The sequence below is a fragment of the Pteropus medius genome, unplaced genomic scaffold, assembly GCF_902729225.1.
Source record: "Pteropus medius unplaced genomic scaffold, Ma_sr-lr_union100, whole genome shotgun sequence".
In the NCBI taxonomy this organism is placed as follows: Eukaryota; Metazoa; Chordata; class Mammalia; order Chiroptera; family Pteropodidae; genus Pteropus; species Pteropus medius.
Genome location: NW_024352785.1, coordinates 15,882,672 through 15,888,801, shown reverse-complemented (window position 1 = coordinate 15,888,801; position 6,130 = coordinate 15,882,672). Strand labels below are relative to the sequence as shown.

Here is a 6,130-nt window from a genome sequence, read left to right as displayed (position 1 = left end):
TCTAAATCTCAAAGAAAAGCCTTCTAGGTAACATTAAATCAGTTAATTGCCTCAACTGATGTAACACGGAACTGACAACATTGTTAATCATTGATATTATGGAGAAATTTAGTGCTTCTGATGGAAAGTTGATTAAGGGGGTATGTACACACGGGACTGTCTTACCCGTAATGCACACATTTCAGGCATTTACTGTGCCCAGTGGCATGCTAAAAGTCACAAAACATACAGAAAGCTTTACTTTGTTTAGAAAATATATTTACTGGAAATAATACAGGAATGTACAACTGCCCAGAAAGGAGTACAAAGAGAAGATTCACTCTGCTAGTTGCTCGAGGAAGGTTTCAGGATTTCATCAGCATCTTTATGTCATTAGATAAGGGGAATCGGAGTCCTGGACCGAGCCTGAGGTCAGATTTGAGCCCACCCAAGCACATCTGAGGAACTGCTTGGCAGGATTTTCATGAGTCCATTTGCAGGAGAGTTTCTCATTGAAGAGCATGGAAAAAGTAGAGAGAAAAAGTGTTTCAGCCTCAGATATCACTGCACCCCCAAGCCAGGGCCCCAAGTGTGGAGCTTATGAAGAAAGAGGCAATAAATTAGAGGCACAGAAGCCAATTCCTTCAAGAGCATAGAACGTGGCAGGAGGCACACAGAGAAGGATTCCCTTACCTTCCAGGTGGAACAGACCTTGGATCTAGTGCAGTGAAAATCCAGTGTTAGAAATGACTAGATGGTTAGCCGTCAGCCTTGTGACAAGGCCAAAAGGCTTGGCTTAGGCCGAAGTGGAAGAATATGAAAATTTTTTGAGCTCATGAGAACCATAATTGGAAAATTTCAGAAATAATTTGGTGAGACTTTAAGCAGAGCCAGAATTCCTGTATTAACAGTCAGGAGAATGAACCAGTGTTCTCCCATGAATATTATTAGCTCACGTGCAATAATGACCATAGAGAATATTTCTTCTGAGCATCTTACGTGTCCTAAATCATCAACCACATGAAATACTCTTTTTATTCCCATTTTTTTTTTTAAGTCTACAGTACCTGGTATTCCTAGGTGGTTTCCCATTCAAGTACTAACCAGGCCCACCCCTGCTTAGCTTCCAAGATCAGACAAAAACGGGCGTGTTCAGGGTTTCATGACCATAGACTATCCCCATTTTTTTTACATGAGAAAACTGAGGCACAGAGAAGTTAAATGACTTGCCCAAGATCACACAGTGAATAAATGGTAGTGCCCCAAATTGGACCCACCTAGGCAGTTTGATCCCAGATCCCACTCTTTGTCCCATATTAACACCACGTGGTCTGAGAACAGTTAGGTTACATGTGTGATTTTCCATTTTATTTTAGGAACATCATCTAGTCTTTATAAATCTAAGTAAAAATTGGTGACTGATTCTATCATTATAAATTAATTAGTATTGAAAGATTTCTAAGTATAATTTGGTTTGAAAGGTAAACGGCTCTTTAACTTATATAGCTAATCAGTATATAAAAACATTGGAATTATTTCTTAATTTGAACATTATATCTAAATACTCATGAATAACTATCAAATCAGTGAAGCAACATTAAAAATATAAAGAAGTTAGTTGAGAGAGCTCAGTGTTTGGAATAAACATGAAGTGAGGAAAAAACAAGTTTCATGTTGACTCTTTTGGCCACACTTTTTACCATATTCGCTCAAATTTCCTCTATGAGAGGTTCTAGTAGATGATAAGAAAAGAAGAATCTCCAAAACGTACCAACGGTATTCAGAGTAGTAAGCTAGTCAGGAAATGATGGAGACAAAGTAGAATAATACCAAACTCTGGGAAACATCAGGCACGTCTTTCCTTTCTTTTAATTAATCTATCTTTAGAAAGTAGAATCGTGACAACTTAAGGATGGTATTTGCATCTAACAAGAGAAAGTTCTGCTTGAGCATTAGAAATGCTACAGATATTTTTACGTGTAGTTTTTTTTTAAGTTCTGGTCTTTGAGAATTTAGCCTATCGGGGTTATGATCTTTTTCTTCAACCCTCTCATCTGGGCTCTGTGTGTGTGTGTGTGTGTGTGCGCGCGCGTGTGTGTGTATTAAGAACATTTGACATGAGATCTACCTTCTTGAAAATTTTTGAAGTGTAAAATACCATATTAACTACAGGCACTATGTTGTACAACAGATCTCTAGAACTTACTCATCTAGCACAACCGAAATTGTATACCCATTGAATAACAACTTCTCATTTCCCCACCCTCCAGCCTCTAACAACCACTATCATAGTTCTGCTTTATGAGTTTGACTAATTTAGATACCTCAAATAAGTGGAATTAGACAGTATTTGTCTTTCTATGACTGTCTTATGTTACTTAGCATAAGTTCGACCACATGGTCTCAAATGACAGGATTTCCTTCCTTTTTTAAGGCTCAATACTATTCCATTGTATGAATATACCACATTTTCTTTATCCATTCATCTGTTGAAAAGAGTATGGTACTGGCAAAAAGACAGACAGATAGACGAATAGAACAGAATAGAGAGCCCAGAAATAAACCCACACAAACAAGATGAAATGACCTTTGACACGGATGCTTAGAACACACAATGGATTACGTTCTGTTTAAGTTTCACTCCAAGCTTAAGAGACAGAGGCAAAGTGAATTTACATTTCTTTCTGGCTTCCCACGACAAGCAAAGCAGCAAGGGATTCAGGGTCCAAAAACATTGCTTATGATTAAAAACTGAATTAAATTTGGGCCCCAGCTCACAGGACCTTAAGCAAGGGCAGAGTTCAGAAGGCAGATAAATCCCAATGACTCCACAGTGTATTAACTGGTTACCATATGGTAGGTACCAAATTTCTGAGTCTCAGTGTCTCACCTTTAAAATGGTGATAGCATTATATATTACTCTTATTTCCCAGAGTTGTTTTGAAGATTAAATAAGATGATGTACATTTACTTATAATTTTGTTTATAACCAATTTTGTTTTTAACTAATAAGCAGTTATTGAAATATATGGTTTTATATTTATATGTTATCATTTTCCATTAATAGTCTTGATTATTTTCATATATTAGAATTCTATATTAGCAGCAAAAACAGGGATTTCACAAATATATTTTAGAAAGTAAAGGTGTTGTAACATGATACTCTGCATTCCTACTCAAGGCAAGTGATTTTCTGTTCATACAGGTTTTCATTCTTTTCTAGATTTTGAATGACTTGAGTTCAGGAAATATTGGATTTATCTTTATTCTCAAAGTCCTGTCACTCAAAAAAGGTATGTGACAGAGATAAATGATAATGCAGCCAATCAGTGATTCATTAATAGTCACCAAGGTGCATATATGAAGAAAATGTAGAATTTTCAAGTGAAAAGTATAGATTCTGAAATAATTTTTGAGAGGACAAAAATTTTGGATTATTTGTTGAATTACTAAATTAAATGTTCTCAATTCTGGTTTAATGTATTTAGAGGTACAGAAATTCTTTCAGGCTACTAAGGTGCCTTTTAGTTAAACTAAAACTCTAATTTGCTAATGGTACCCTAATGACCTTTAAACATTAATGAAAACTGCCTAATTTATGCCTGAGAATAACTCACTCAACAAATGAAGTCCTGCCCAGAATATAGGCGTAAAGAGAAACAAGGTTAGATCACTGCAGGGCAATTGAACATCTGCCAAGACCACAGGGAGATAAGATATTGAAAAACACTTCTGGGGGGAAGAGATATGGGCCCTAACCCTGATTCTACCACCAGCCAGCTGTGTGACTTCGGCTGATCCAAGCCTATTTCCTAATCTTGAAACTAGCAGTGGCTCTCAATTAAGAAAAACATAGATATAGCATAGATGGCATACCTGAGTCTTCTGAACAAATTCTAAGGTATTATAATGGCAGAAAGCATAAAACTTCTCAGAGAAAAATTTTATTTGAGGGTTTTGTATTTGTTTTGCTTTTTCCTATTTTGATAGGACCCCGGAGCTATGGATTTATACAACATGAAATGTTGAGAACAAATGGAACTAGATAATCTCTAATGCATCTTCCATACTACGGTTCTGTGATTCTAATCAATGGCTGAATGTTTGTATGGAAGGAGACAAAACAGGCCAGGAGCCAGAATTGGTTCTAGTTATCAAGCCAAAGCCTGTCCCTCAAAATAATGAGCTTTTGAAGAAGCTAAAACTTTTTTTATTCTTACAGTAAGCACCTTGCTTATAACAAAAGGATAGCAGACTCCAAGTTAAGAGTGTTCCATTGCCTGCAAACCTAATATCCACATAGAATGAATCTGCCATAGACAATTATTGTTACAAAAATTAGAAATGATTGCCATAATTTTTCCCTTAGAGTTTAACCATATGTGACAGGAAATTTCTTCAAGGTTTCTTGCTGTATTTCTTATACTGTGTAAAATGCTAAATGCTGTTTTTAAAAATATATAAATGAGATAAATTTTTCATTTTTTATATCTCATCGAGAAAAAGAGACCAAGCAGTATGTTCTAATTAGCATGAACAGACAATAGAGATTTTCTTTTCTTCTGCAGTCTCAGATCTCTGATAGGAGACATTATGTCTGGTACAAGTTATCAAGGGAGGATCAAGTGTTTTGTAGCCTGACATAAACAAAAGCGCAGAAAGCAGAAAGAGGAAGAAAATGCAACCACCATAGTCATGATGAAACAACATAACATTTACTAACCTTTCAAAATGCCCAAGATTCAGGAGTGACTAAACTAGTGAGTTGTTTTGCAGGATAAAATCAGAATCAGAATATTTTCTAACATTTCTAAAGACGAGAAGAGCAGAAACCAATACTCATTATAAAAACTTGCAAAGATGGAAATAATTAGAAATATTATGGGGAAAAAAATCAGTATTTGAAGGGGCATGAATTAAAAAATATATGTGCCATTTTATGTTACATATTGCAACCAATCTGCCTTTATCTCAAAGTCGACCAGGCTGAGTAATAAGTTCTATCTAGCTCTAATTTAAATGAAAAAGATCATGGAGGGACAAGATTTCTAGAAGTAAAGAATCTATTAGTTATGTTTTCAGGACTGAGAACTTTTGCATTGTATACTTGTTGGGAGACAATTCACAAGCCTTTCACACATCTGCACATATTGTCAATGAGGCACCGATGATCCCAAGGATGTAGTAGAGTGAATACACTTGACAAATAGAGAAAGTGTTGCCCTTAGGAGAAAAGGACAGGTGTGCACACAGCCCTGGTATCAGCATCCAGAGCAAGGGGCAGGCATGCTTATTATGCAGTATAACAAAGATGACACTTCCCTCCGGAGCAAAGGGCTGGCATACTTACTGCCTATTATAAAAGATTCTGGCACTCTAGGCTCAGAGTTTCTTTCCTGTCACACAATGTGCTATAGCTGTCGCCTGGCCCTCTTCGTGTTGTTCTGTGGCGGTGAAGCTCAGGAAACCAGCACCAAAATGCTGACACTGACTATTTATATTGCTGTCCATCTTTGATTCAAGTGTTTCATGTTTTCTACCAAGATCTATGATACTTTATCAGGCTAACTTGTGAGCTAGCCAGTAGGGTAAAAATTTCAGAACCTTCACAGTTCTTGACAGTACTTATATTGTAATCACCTTGAAAACATAGTGACTTCTTCTCTAGAGTTTTGGTAATAATGAAAAAATTGTGTTTAAAATGGATGATTTTTTAGAATGTATAAATGATTGTTTTACAGTCTTATAGAGAAGACATACAGATGACTTGACCAACCCAATAAGCCCTTACAGGTACCAGGACTTACATATCCAGAAATTCTATATTGTCTGGGTCTTTAGAGTTGATACAACTCAAAGTACTAAAAAAAATCATATGAGACCGATAGTCCATAATGCTGATTTGTTCATTTATAAGAAAAAATATCATTTCTAAGCAGATCAGAAATTTGTCAGAAAATACAGATAAGTGTCATTTCTCTCTTACATGCAAGTCAAGTATAATAATTTAGAGATAATTAAGTGTTCTCAATTGTTAGTGTCATCAAGTCTGATACATGCATGACCACTTTAGGTTATCTTCCAGGTTGAATGTTCATATCAGTTAGTTAAGATGCTCTCTCTTTTGGATATAGTTGAATAAATACAAATT

At 35.9% G+C, this 6,130-nt stretch overlaps 1 pseudogene; it reads right to left on the bottom strand.

The window, feature by feature from the left end:
- Positions 1 to 1,034: 1,034 nt before the first annotated feature.
- LOC120591024 (uncharacterized) lies at positions 1,035 to 1,153 on the bottom strand (annotated as a pseudogene).
- Between the last annotated feature and the right edge of the window lie 4,977 nt (positions 1,154 to 6,130).